Here is a 13,746-nt window from a genome sequence, read left to right on the forward strand (position 1 = left end):
TAGAAAATTATTAATAACTCTGCGAATACAATAATTTTTTGTTAAATTCCATAAGTTGAGCACAGCTAGTTATATTATATAATTTAAATACATATCTTTAAAAATGGAAAACTTCCGAAAAATTTGCCTTATTAATTAAAGACGAATAGCCATTCGAGATCCTGCATAAGCGTAATGAGCTATAATATCAAATGAAAAAAGAATAACTACTTGAACACAAGGCCTACATAAAAAGGAACAAACTAATTGTACCTATTAAAGTATAAAGCCTATTAAAGTAAAAAACTTAAACAAGTCATGAAAACAAATGCAGCATAAAAATTACAAACAATCCGACCATAATCCTTCAGAAAGCCCTGCCACATATAGATCACAGGTCCGGTGTGTTAATACATCAATCCAGGATTATAGCAACTTCATCCTTTATTATACATGCAGAACACGTACATTATAAAGTATGGTGTGAGTTGCTTAGTTAAAAAAAATCTTTAAAGAAGCCTTGTCAGCTTATGGCGATTGTCACAACGAGTAACTCTATTGAATATCAATTCTGCATACCAAGCAATTTACTGTATTTCGTTAAACCTATATAGTTATTTTTTATATATATGACAAATTAAAAACTTTTTTAAATGTTTGTCTATATGTCTGTACAACTGTCTCTGGAACATGTAACTTATTATTATTATTCACCCATAATGTCTAAAATTTATTTTTGTAGTCATTATAATTCTTTATTAAATTTTGTAAGACTATACGAAATTATAAAATAATTAAATTACGTAAGGAGACGAAAAAATAATCGACTAAATACGCCTTATCAGAGACTACTCAAAAAATAGTCATCAGATCTCGATTAAATTTGAATGCGACTACAATACAAGCATTAGCTTTTGATTAAAATAAAAATCATCACAATCGGTACAGCCAGTGAAGAGTTATGTGGTATGATACAACGTAGGTCGACGAAAAAGTAATCAAGTAAATACGCATTAGATTTTTGTTAACACATTGGAGGTAAAATTTTAACGTTAACATAAATAAATTAATTATTTATGAACTGCAAACAGCATTAACATAATTATTCAGTTCAATAGTTTTTTGAATTATTTAGTCAAGTTGATCTATTTTATTCCAGTTGAGATCTTCTCCACCACATACGAAATTGATTACTAAACCAAGGGCTCAACAATTTTTTGTTAATTAAATGTCACTCACTTCCGTACAATATTCGATATTGACGTAACCGGGAATAATTTTATTGACTAACGAAAATTTACCGACTGATAATAATGTTTGTGGAAAATTAATTTCTATGCAATTTTATAATATGTGCCTCGTGTTTTTACCCATGCAATTACGAATCCCGTGGAAATATCGAGATAAAAAGTAACCTTAATATTTATTATATGGTAGGGCAGAGCACGAAATTTCCTGTTCAAAATATGGAGCAGCTCGGAGTAGTACCTCGACCTTGCAGAAGATCACAGCTAATTAATACTGATTACAAGCAGTGTTGTATTCCTGTTGGTGAGTAAGGTGACCAGAGCGCCTGGGGGGAGTTTGGGATATAGTCGGCAACGCACTTGCGATGAAAAAAATAAAAATATATTCTGTCCAGCTGCCTACGTACCAAATCAATTAAAACCTGATCTCTACTGTTAGCAGGAAAAATTAACAGTCGTCCTTTTATCCATCCATGCATCTATCGACAGAAACTTTTGTATTTATTATATTAGTTATTATGTACAAATTATTACATTTTTCTTTTGTGTTAATCTAGAACTTAGAATGTATACTACTTTAAATTTCGTGACCAGTGATAGTGGATCACTTTCTAAGTCCCTTTGTCGCGTGTTAAAAAAAAATCTAGAGAGAAATTAAATTTTAAACGTGATTAACTAAAAAAATAAAATATCTAACTATAATTCCATAAAAGAAATAAAACGTAATTAAAAAAACTATAGCACTAGCTTATCAAAGGTTCGAATTATTCCTGGCACATGGTTGGAGGTTACAAAAGGTCACTTAGCCGATCATGCTCCGAAGCACCACGTGGCACCGCCCGTAGCACCACCTTGCACCACGTGGTTAACGTTCACGCAGCTCCCCACTATTTCTGGCGGCGAAAAACAAGCGTCGCCGGCTGCCGACAACCGTGGCGGTCGACAACCGGAGGCAGGACGAACTGGCTCGTAATTGAAATTTAATGACTTCTCCTAGGAGGCTGGTCCCTTAGGATGCGGTACCGTATTCTACCAGACGCACCATCAAAACCGGAAATATTAAGGTCCTAGCGAAAATATCAACAAAATGACTCGCTATTTGGTCACACCAGAAGCATCCGGCACCGCCCGTGACTGCCTCGCCAAGGACTGCAACAAATCGCACCCTGAACCTGGCCGTGTCTGGAGACGAAGGAAAAAAAGGAGCCACTCGCTACAAGCGCTTATATACTGATGAGCTAAACCCTATCCACCCCCCCCCCCCCACCTATGGCCCCGTACGCAAAATCACACGTCACAAGAACCGCCCTAATATACCACAACGCCTAGCAAGAAAAAATGGCAATTAAGCCGCCAAAATAACATTATATATGTTACAATTTATTTTTTATTTCGTCACCGGTCCGTCAGTCCACGTGTGCTTAATAAGTCAATGTGTTAAACAAATGCTATCAGCGACTCATCTTTGAATTAGCTGTGTCATAGAATTTACTGATACTAAACGATTTAAATCTAAATCAAACTTTTAAGTTTAAATATTTTATTAAAAACGCGTTGCTTATTATGGAGATAGCTTAATGGATACGTGGTTGTTTTCATTTTTTAAGAAATAATGTGTGATTGGAGTATCCGAAAGAAATGGCTAAGTAGCCGCAAGTCTGTCATTTGATCTACAAAATCTGTAAGTATCTTAACCCTTAATTACTCGCATAAAGAAAATTACATTACTGCTCGCATGGGGTCACAGATGACCCCAAATAGTATGAGTAGTTTTTAATATATTTTGAAATATATAAGTAAATGAAACTATTTTATTAGTAAAGTGCTTTGTTTATTTTATAATATCTATAAATAATAACATGAATTACTAACTAATTATACAAAAACAAGTTAAACGAAAATTATTATCAATAATCAACAATTTGTACTTAGGTATACTGAGATCATAGTAAATACTCGTATTTTTAGGAATTCTCCGAATCACTCTCGTTACATTGTTGACAGTATATGTCAGAATGATCATAGCAAACAAATCTTGTGCATTTCTTGCATTTTGTTGGTACTTTGCGATCGTATTTTCTCGGGCAGCTGTTGCAACGTCCACGTTTTGCAGTGGTTGGCGGGACGCGATTTACCAACTCATGCACTTCCATCAGACGTTTTTTTACCTTGTTAGGAGTTACTCTGACTTCAAGTCATTGTTTTTGGTTATTATGAATAAGTTCAACAGACAATTGCCGTAAGAAATTACGCCTCGTGTGAGTACGTGATTTTTTGGTATTTACTCGATGTAACAATGAGTGCATTTATGCCTGAAACATTTATCAGGTGGAAGGAAATGGCTAACGGCCACCGTTAGGTTCATCTCCCTACGTTGAATGTACCACACAAGTGATTATTGGTGTCCACTCCTCCATTAGTGCTGTTTTAAAATGTTATTATTTCAGGTTTCTGCTTGTCAGTTGAGGCTGGGTCGATATGAGTTACATGATGCATAAAAGATCAGACACAACAGCTTTATTTGGTTTTTGAAAATAAGAAACCTGACCCACCAACTTCTTCATCGTCAGAACCTCCTTCATCCTCTACCAACCATTGCGCAATTTCCTGTTCTCTCCTATCCATGACTAACTCTGACAAAAAGACAAAACTCGTAGTAAAACGGATTTTTTTGATCATTTCATTGTATAAAGATATAAAAAACATATTTATAACAAACATTTATTCACTGAACATACAATAATACAAATATAATGCATTATTCACAAAAAAAATACATAAAATAAAAAACTTACCTCTTCCAAAAAAGTAACGTAATTACTCGCACGGGGTCACCACTGAAGAGTGCAGCGACGCATCCTTCCACTCCTGTGACTTGGTTGCTGGTAAAATAGAAACTTAGACGCGCGTTATGAAGCTAGCGAGAGCGCGGGGGAAATCGGGCCGAGACAAGTGCTTCATTTTTTAATCCGAATATGCTTTGACCCCATGCGAGTAATTAAGGGTTAAAACTATGCTTATTAATGTTTTTGTGTTGTCCAATATCTACTCGTATAAATAAATGAATAATGCTGTGAAAGTGAATATGCTTTTTGCAGTATTATTAATGTTTTACTTTAAGATTTCCGTGTTCAATATTCTAAATGAATTCCTTTAAGTCTTCATTGGAAAATAAATAAGTACAAGGTATTGAAATTTTTTACATTAATTAGATACTTATAAGGTTTGATACAGAAATATAGATGAACATTAATTGAAATTTTCATTTATAGGAACATTTGTAACTGATTGCCAATTCGTTCGATTCTATTTTTAAAATGTTTAATATTATTCATCTTTGAGTATTATAAAAATACTAGCTGACTCGGCAAACGTTGTCTTGGCGCTAAACGCTATTAAAAAATAGGTTTTGGTGGTAGAGGGGTGAAAATTTAGGGTTGTGTGTATTTTTCAACGCCAAATCATAATAAAATAAAAAATTAATAATTTATCTAATAATTTAAAAAAAATTAGGGGTGGACTACCCTTAACATTTAGGGGGGTGAAAAATAGATGTTGCACACAAAATTTCATGAGAATCGGTCAACCCGTTTCGGAGGAGTTTAACTACAAACACCGCGACACGAGGATTTTATATATTAGATAACATAAAAATGTAATTACACCTAAATACTTATTATTCAATGAAAATAAAGTTACGCAATAAATATAGAGACAGTTAATAACACAAAATGGGAAGTAATTTTTACTTCGGAAGTTTTGTAGTCATGTTTTAATTATGCTACAATTTAAAATGTTATATGAATATATATAAGAACGATGATTTTACGTGCTCTCCGAGGCAAAGGGAACACAAAAGGGTGCATGACAGATGTGGAAATTGAATTCGCGGCTGCCTACTTTGAGACAACTACTCGCACCACTATACTACAACAGATAACAGTAAGTTGTCACTTTCTATCGATCCACATCTTATGTACCTAATTAATGGTAAGTCAAATATAAATATAATAGAATATAAATATCCACTTCAATTTCTTATACTAAAACACATCTGAAGAGGAAAAAGGGAAAGTAGTGTATATATACTTCTTTTTATTAAAAAAAAATAAGGCGCAAAGCATTATCTTGATTAAAATTACTTACTTATTATTAGAAAAGTATGAAATAGTTAATAAAGAAAGGTTTCATTATCCCACACACAAACTTCAGCCTATCGCAGTCCACTGCTGGACATAAGCCTCCCCAAGTTTGCGACAAACATCCCGGTTTTCCGAAGTCCTCATCCAGCCACTACCCTTAATCTTACATAGATCATCGATCCAGCGGGCCGGAGGGCGTCCTACACTGCGTTTGCCAACACGCGGCCTCAACTCCAGGACACGTCTGCTTTTGCAGGACACGTTTGCACATTTGATTAGCACGTTTTGTGAAATATATATCTTTAAAACTTTTTTAGATACATTTTATAATGTAACTTTCAATAGTAAATATCGCAAATATTAATGATATCACAATTTTCTTTGGGCAAAATTTTGATTAAAAACTTCAGAGAATGTCTATATATACTCCGGTGGATTGTAACTAATTCGATACTGGAGTGTAATGCAGCTTGCTCGGTCACTACAGGTTATTGCACCTCGTAACGACGTTATCCTGAGTTCGTATAGACAAATGTCATGCGTTTTTCTGCGTTGCGATTTTGCTTGTGAAAAGTGGAATGTCCCTTGTATTTTAACATCGAGATTAACGCTATTTACATTTGCTTAATATATGCTCTCATTGTGTACACACAGGCACATGATAATGCATTGCTAATTTGATTGGAATAGCCGTAATTATAATGTCTTGATTATGATATTTTATATATAGATTAAATATGATGGAAACATGACAGAAATTTACTGGCTGTCGTTCACTACGATGACAAGTCATACGAAATTATAATTAGTATTAGACCCTTATGATCAACTACCTATACAGTATTGGCGCATTATTGATAATACAAGTATTTTTGGCCAATAATTAATCCTTTTAGAACGTCCTTTTATGGATTTATTCCTTAAATTTGACCAGAAATTTAAGGTAACTTTGTCGTTAGTCATAGCTTAGAGTGACTAATTCTTTTGTATTCATATTTACCTGAATGAGAGAACTACTGGCATAAATATTGGTACTTGTAAACCTAAGGATATAGTTTCACTATTGTGATCATTAAGGAATTATTCAGCTGATAGAGGCATCAATCAATATTAAATTAAATCAATATAATATCAAATCAATTTAGTTGTGGACGCCAGTAGAACCAGCAAATATCTATATAATGATATACAATTTATGTGGAGTAATTGTGAGGTTTTTTTTTCTGAAATGGGAGGCAAACATCTTAATCTTAGCGTATTAATATATATGATTTTCAAAAACCTAAAATACGCCATTATCCGAATATTTTGGATATATTTTGTCGATTCGAAACCTTTATTTAAATACGTTCTTTAATCGACGGGATGAACATTAAATGTTTGACAGTTATGAAACTCATGAACATTTCGTACAAGTTTTTTTTTCCTTTGATTTTTCAATATTTTTAATAGTTATTCTGCTATTCGAGGCAAAGACAAATTGAACAAATCAAAAGCCATGAAAATCGGTCCAGCCTTTCTCGAGTTATAAGTATCTGAACAAACCCGACTTTGTTTATATATTAAAGAAGTACGTACCTTACGAGTATAGCGTAAAACTTAAACGAAAATAAAATCTATTTTTAACCGAATTCAAAAAATAGAGGAGGTTTTCAATTAGATTGCATTTCTTCATGAGAGTTACCTCAGAGCTTTCTACTGGATGGATCGATTTTTAATCAAAAATGGGTCCTTATCATGTCGTCACGTTTAAATTTGAGCGAATTCTGATTAGTTCTTCTTCTTGAATTATCTCAAATAATGCGTACATATTTTTTCGTCTACCAACGTTGTCTTACTGGTCGATGTAATTGAAGTCGGTTTTTTTATTTGCGAGCTATCACAATTATACGATACTAGCTGTGCCCGCGGCTTCGCCCGCGTTGAAATCGGTGTGTCACAAAGTTTTCCCGGCACACTTCCAGTGAAACGCTCATCAAAATCGGCTAAGCCATTCCGTAAACCTTCCTCTTGAACCGCATGAAAATCCCTTCAGTAGATTTTGAGGGAAGCGATCACATACACTTTTGGGGACTATGTCCACGTGGTTATGAAGATATGCATTACTATCAAAATGTTTAACGCAAATTATTTTTTTATTTCAGTCACATGAAATGCTTATCACACTGAGCAACTTTTTAAAAGGCACAATTTAGTATAATTTAATAGTTGTTTTTATAAAACCTCTATAATACACTACATTCTTAGTTTTATTTTCAGGCTGCAGTATAAATAGCCTATCAGGCGAACTTATAGCTGTTGAATATGTTTCATACAAACTATCAACCCCAATTAAGCCCCCTTAGCGGTGGAATATCGTAAAATCCGTTCTTATCTAACTATACTATCTAACTATAATCTACCTCCCTGCCAAATTTCATCTGTGTCCATCCTGGATGGATGAACCCTCCAGCGGTTTTTGAGTTCTCGTGATGAGTGAGTCAGTGACCTTACTCTTTTATATATATAGATTACGATGCATTATTTGGACACCTCCTCACCATCTATAGAGCATACATTTTAAATTTCAAGTCTCTTACTTAAAAAATATAGGACTTTCATACAAACTTCCAACCCCCCTTTTATACCCTTAGGGGTCAAGTTTCGTAAAATCAGTTCTTAGTGGATGTCTATGCCCCATAAGGAACCTATCTGCCAAATTTCAGGTTTGTGGCTGTTATAGTTTCGGAGATTTCGTGATGAGTGAGTCAACCTACCATCCCCCGTTTTAACCCCAAAAAGGAGTTGATTTCTAAAGATACATTATTTGGACACCTCATCATCTATAGAGCATACATTTTAAATTTCAAATCTCTTACTTCAAAAACATAGGACCTTCATACAAATTCCCAACCCCCGTTTTACCCCTTTAAGGGTTGAATTTCATAATATCAGTTCTTAGCAGATGCCTACGGCCTATAAGGAACCTACCTGCCAAATTTTAAGTTTGTAGCTGTTATAGTTTCGGAGATTTCGTGATGAGTGAGTCAAGCTACCATTCCCCGTTTTAATCTCAAGAAGGAGTTGTTTTATAAAGATACATTATTTGAACACCTTCTCACCATCTATAGAGGATACATTTTTAATTTCAAGCCTCTTACTTCAAAAACAAAGGTCTTTCATACAAACTTCCAACCCCCGTTTTATCCCATTCGAGTTTCATAAAATCTGATCTTAGCAAATGTCTACGCCTTATACGAAACGTACCTACCAAATTTCAAGTTTGAAGCTGTTATAGTTTCGGAGATTTCGTGATGAGTGAGTCAACCTACCATCCCCCGTTTTAACCCCAAAAGGGAGTTGATTTCTAAAGATACATTATTTGGACACCTTCTTACCATCTATAAAGCATACATTTTAAATTTTAAGTCTCTTACTTCAAAAACATAGCACTTTCATACAAACTTCCAACCCCCGTTTTATCCTCTTAGGGGTCGAATTTTGTGAAATACGTTCTCAGCGGATGTCTACGCCTTATAAGGGGCCTACCTGCTAAATTTTAAGTTTGTAGGTGTTATAGTTTCGGAGATTTCGTGATCAGTGAGTCAACCTACGATCCCCCGTTTTAACCCCAAAAAGGGGTTGATTTCTAAATATACATTATTTGGACACCTTTTCACCATCTCTAGAGCATACATTTTAAATTTCAAGTCTCTTACTACTAAAACATAGGACTTTCATACAAACTTCCAACCCCCGTTTTACCCTCTTAGGGGTCGAGTTTCATAAAATCCATTCTTAGCGGTAGTTTACGCCTTATAAGGGGCCTACCTGCTAAATTTTAAGTTTTTAGGTGTTATAGTTTCGGAGATTTCATGATCAGTGAGTCAACCTACGATCCCCCGTTTTAACCCCAAAAAGGGGTTGATTTCTAAAGATATATTATTTGGTCACCTTTTCACCATCTATAGAGCTTACATTTGAAATTTCAAGTCTCTTACTTCAAACACAGGACTTTCATACAAACTTCCAAAGTCCGTTTAACCCCCTTAGGGGTCGAATTTCGTAAAATCCGTTCTTAGCGGATGCCTACGTCTTATAAGGAGCCTACCTGCCAAATTTCAAGTTTCTAGGTGTTATAGTTTCGGAGATTTCGTGATGAATGACCTTTCGCTTTTATATATATTGTAGATTATAGATTATAGATAGATTATAGATTCAAGTTTTTAGGTGTTATAGTTTCGGAGATTTCGTGGTGAGTGAGTAAACCTACTATCCCCCGTTTTAACCCCAAAAGGGAGTTGATTTCTAAAGATAGATTATTTGGACACCTTCTCATTATCTATAAGGCATACATTTTAAATTTCAAGTCTCTTACTTCAAATTCATAGGACGTTTATACAAACTTGCAACCCCCATTTCACCCCCTTAGGGGTCGAGTTTCGTAAAATCCGTTCTTAGCGGATGCCTACGTCTTATAAGGAGCCTACCTGCCAAATTTCAAGTTTGTAGGTGTTATAGTTTCGGAGATTTCGTGATGAATGACCTTTCGCGTTTATATATATTATAGATATAGATAAGCTTAGCTTACGTAAGCCTACAATAAAATATTGAAGGACATTTATTTTTCGATTCTCCTTTTTTTTACCACGGGAATTTAACGAAAGGGAAGTCTACAGATTTTCATCATTATATCAATAGTCTGCTCAAGTGCCGGTGAAAGGCTTACAAAGTCAAGCTTTACCTATAAAATTATACTAACTTTGTTGTAACCAACATGCTGGTTTGGGATCCTCGACTAACCTTAAAAATATTTACATATTTTTATTAAAAAAAAAAGTTTAAATAAAAGTAGTTATTTCATTGGAATTATTTTAATTAATAATAAAATAATCTGTGGATTTTAGTTTAGCAATTTTTCGTTTATTTTTTACTATAGTCGTCACAAAATAAGCCCGTTTGGACATTTGACAAATACTCTAGAACGTAAATTGGTACGAAACTGTATGAAACTATAAAATAATTATTAATAACATAAACTGACTGATGACTTTGAAACATACGTACATTATTTGGAGCGTTAAATAATGTGATAGAATATATTGGCAGTATTCTTTTCGCGCTTGCTTTATAGTAGCATGCAATTTCTAATTATTACGAAACGTCTCAAAAACAGTTACGTTTTAAGTATTTTGTTTTTTAAACACTAGCGCTGTCACTCATTTAATTACTGAATTTCACCAGCTTCACTCAATGTTAATCGTAATTTAATGTTGTGTCGTGATATTTACTGAAAAAAAAGATCGGCGCTCAATGTCGTAAATATTATTTTTATTTGGCTAATAAATCGCGATAATATCCGAAAAATTTTTTTCATTATAATGATTAAAATTCATGTAAAAAAGAGAAAACAAAGACAAATTGAATATAAAATAAAGACAAATTGACCTTTTGTACCATTGTATTATTTCAAATTACCTACAATATTAAAGTTTAAGTTAAATTTCTGATCAAAATTTTAATCAAATGCACTTTACATTACTTAATGAAATCTCTCAAATACTCATACAAACTTGAATCGATTTATCGTGAGTATCGTATACCGAGTCGTATGGTTACTTCGCTATTTACGTCCTGATAACATATGTCCAAACGGGCCTATTTACTTTGTGACGACTATAGTATGTGATTCTATTATTATGATATATTATTCTATTAAATCTGTACTTGCTTTTTATCAATTAAAATAAATATTTTGAAAAACAAATATTTATTCAATCGAAATATAATAAATGCAGCGGCTACGGCACGCGCTTTTCTTACTTCCTATCGATAACCAGCCGAAGAAAATAGGTCTATTGTTGGTGTTATATAATGCAATACGTTATGACAGTTAAATTAAAATTTAGGTAAAATTTACGGAACTACGGAAGCCCTTCGCTTTTGCGTTAAAAAAACGTAAACACGCGCTAGCAACGAATGCAATGGTCATTTTTTTAATTTGAGAGGAATCTAACGAAATCAGTTTACCCCGACTCAACGAAGCCTTATTTTTCCTACCCCTAAAGTGTTCTTTAGAAGTTGAAGGTGTGGAGGGAGGGCAGCCTCCGTCCGCTGTAACACAACGCAAGGGCGAAAGGGCTGCACTTTCCGAAGCGCCAGAGACGTCACGGAACGAAATTATGCTGATGAACGGTTAAATTTTGAGGTTAGGTCAATGAGATTTTTATTTCAAGAATGGTGCATTAGCTTGTATTGCGAGTGGTATGGGGGGGTTTTGAGGGAGACTCCCCCCATCCCCCCTCGCCCCTTTTCGCCCTTAAATTGCCAAACGATTCTAAATCCAATCTAAAATTTATACTGAGTTTGAGGTTTACAGTATGAATCAACTCAACGATGTGATATAAGATCAAAAGAGATAAATAAATAAATAAATAACTAAATTCTACTATTAATATTAATACTTGTTATTAAATAAGACGCCAAAGAAAAAATAAATATTTTTTTAAGTATTTCTTCAGTAACAACGTAAAATATACCTAATATACAACTATTATCACCATAAAAACGTTAATTTTATCGATATATTGTTTACGATAAATTAAATTATAGTTTGAGTTTTTCACATATTTTTAATTAAATAAAAAATAGAACAACCTTATCAAGATGACTTTTGTTGTTGTTTATATTCAAATATTTCAGATCATTTATACGTAATCATTTATAGAACTCTATGTAACATTAAAATAATAACAAAAACTTACCTCTCAACTGTACATCACATTGCACTAAAATAATAAGAATAGCATTGTAGTACTAAGTATAATTTAAAACTCGATGCTAAATTTATATAAAGTAGTAACTAAAATAGTTTTATATGCAAACATTGAATGTTCTAACTTCTAAGTAATTTTACAAACGTTGACAGTTCTCATTCACAAGTACGGTGTTGTGAACTATAATTCAGGATGAAATAGATGTAAACAAAGAGTCCATTGTTGCCATATTTCTTAAATATTTTACCTGCACGCCTTGCAAATAAATATACAACAAAATAAATTAAGCATACCATAATTAAAAAAAACACCATTAACATTTATGATTCATTTTACATCCCTTTGTGACTCGTATAATCTACTCAGTCCTAATAAAAATATATATCTAGTGTTGAAGTAAAAATCCAGTATATCTGTAAACCTCGCAGCACTGTTTTACCGACATAATCAAATGTCGTAAGACTATCGCTATTGATTCAAATAGTTGACGCCTACCACAGAGTACAATAAATAGTACACTGAATATACGCCTACTTTGAAAGCCCACATACCTTATTAAATTATAAAATTTGTTTTTTAGCAATTAAATTTAATGTTATTATTTTAAAATCTTATCAAAGTGGAAGATCCGAACTAAAAGGGACCTTCACCATTCTGCTGTATGGATAAAAATTATTTTATATTTATTTTAGTAGGTAAATTAAAAAATTGCAATTACCTGAGAAAATCCTGGCCAGGCTGTATTATATTCGCCAACTGCCATTCAAACTAGATTTTTAGCAGACAATCCTATATCATCATAATCGCAATGAAACAGCTCAAATCTTGATTTTTGATGAGCTTAGAACCCGTGGGAATGCATTTTGTTGACAGGAGATTACGATCCACAATGATCTTGTGATACTACAGATGAATCTGCTTTAAGTTTTTAGTATACAAAACTCTACTAACAATTTTACAATCAAGGAGATATAATATTTTTAAGAGTGTTATTATTTAATGTCCGAGCTTAAATTTTAAAACTAAATAAATTAAATTAAAGTTGAGAAATGAATTAAATAAACAGAACTTTAGATGATTACCAAAAATACCTCCAAACCTTAAACCTTGTATATAAACGATTATAAATCATACATTCTAAGTGCTATATATTTGACATTATAAATAAGCTTTATATAAGATCCCAAATAATATAAACGTGTACGTGCATATTACTACACCATAACTTTACACTGATGTGCTGCCATCTATTATCCATGTTATACAACTTCTAAGAAAACCTCCGATTTCCTAGCGACTGAACGCAACGTACATAAGCATGAATGAATGAAAGTCAGTCAGTCTTTAGAAACTCAGTTTAAAATTTGTAGATGGCTCTTTGTTCTAACGGTTTTCTATTTTAGATACTGAACAAGTAAATAAGCATAAATTGAACCTAATTTTTTCGTAAGGCATGTTTTGTCAAAAATGTAAACAAATTAAAATACAAAAGAATCGTTGGAAACGTCTTACGTGTTTGGTATAACGTCAGCATTTTTACGATTTCCAAAAGCACAAAAGAAAACTTTTGAAGAATTTTCAATAACAAAATCTAAACTGCCTGTTACGTCAGTATTTTAAAAA

At 33.2% G+C, this 13,746-nt stretch overlaps 1 protein-coding gene across 1 annotated transcript in view; it reads right to left on the reverse strand.

The window, feature by feature from the left end:
* The window catches only part of LOC123669005 (alpha-1,3-mannosyl-glycoprotein 4-beta-N-acetylglucosaminyltransferase A-like), a 48,190-nt gene extending 35,868 nt beyond the window's left edge, over positions 1–12,322 (reverse strand). The window contains exon 1 of the mRNA XM_045602682.1: positions 12,112–12,322. The gene's annotated coding sequence lies outside the window, so the exon portion shown is untranslated. The remainder of the gene's footprint in view (positions 1–12,111) is intronic.
* Positions 12,323–13,746: the final 1,424 nt, after the last annotated feature.

This window comes from Melitaea cinxia, chromosome Z, assembly GCF_905220565.1.
Source record: "Melitaea cinxia chromosome Z, ilMelCinx1.1, whole genome shotgun sequence".
Taxonomy (NCBI): Eukaryota; Metazoa; Arthropoda; class Insecta; order Lepidoptera; family Nymphalidae; genus Melitaea; species Melitaea cinxia.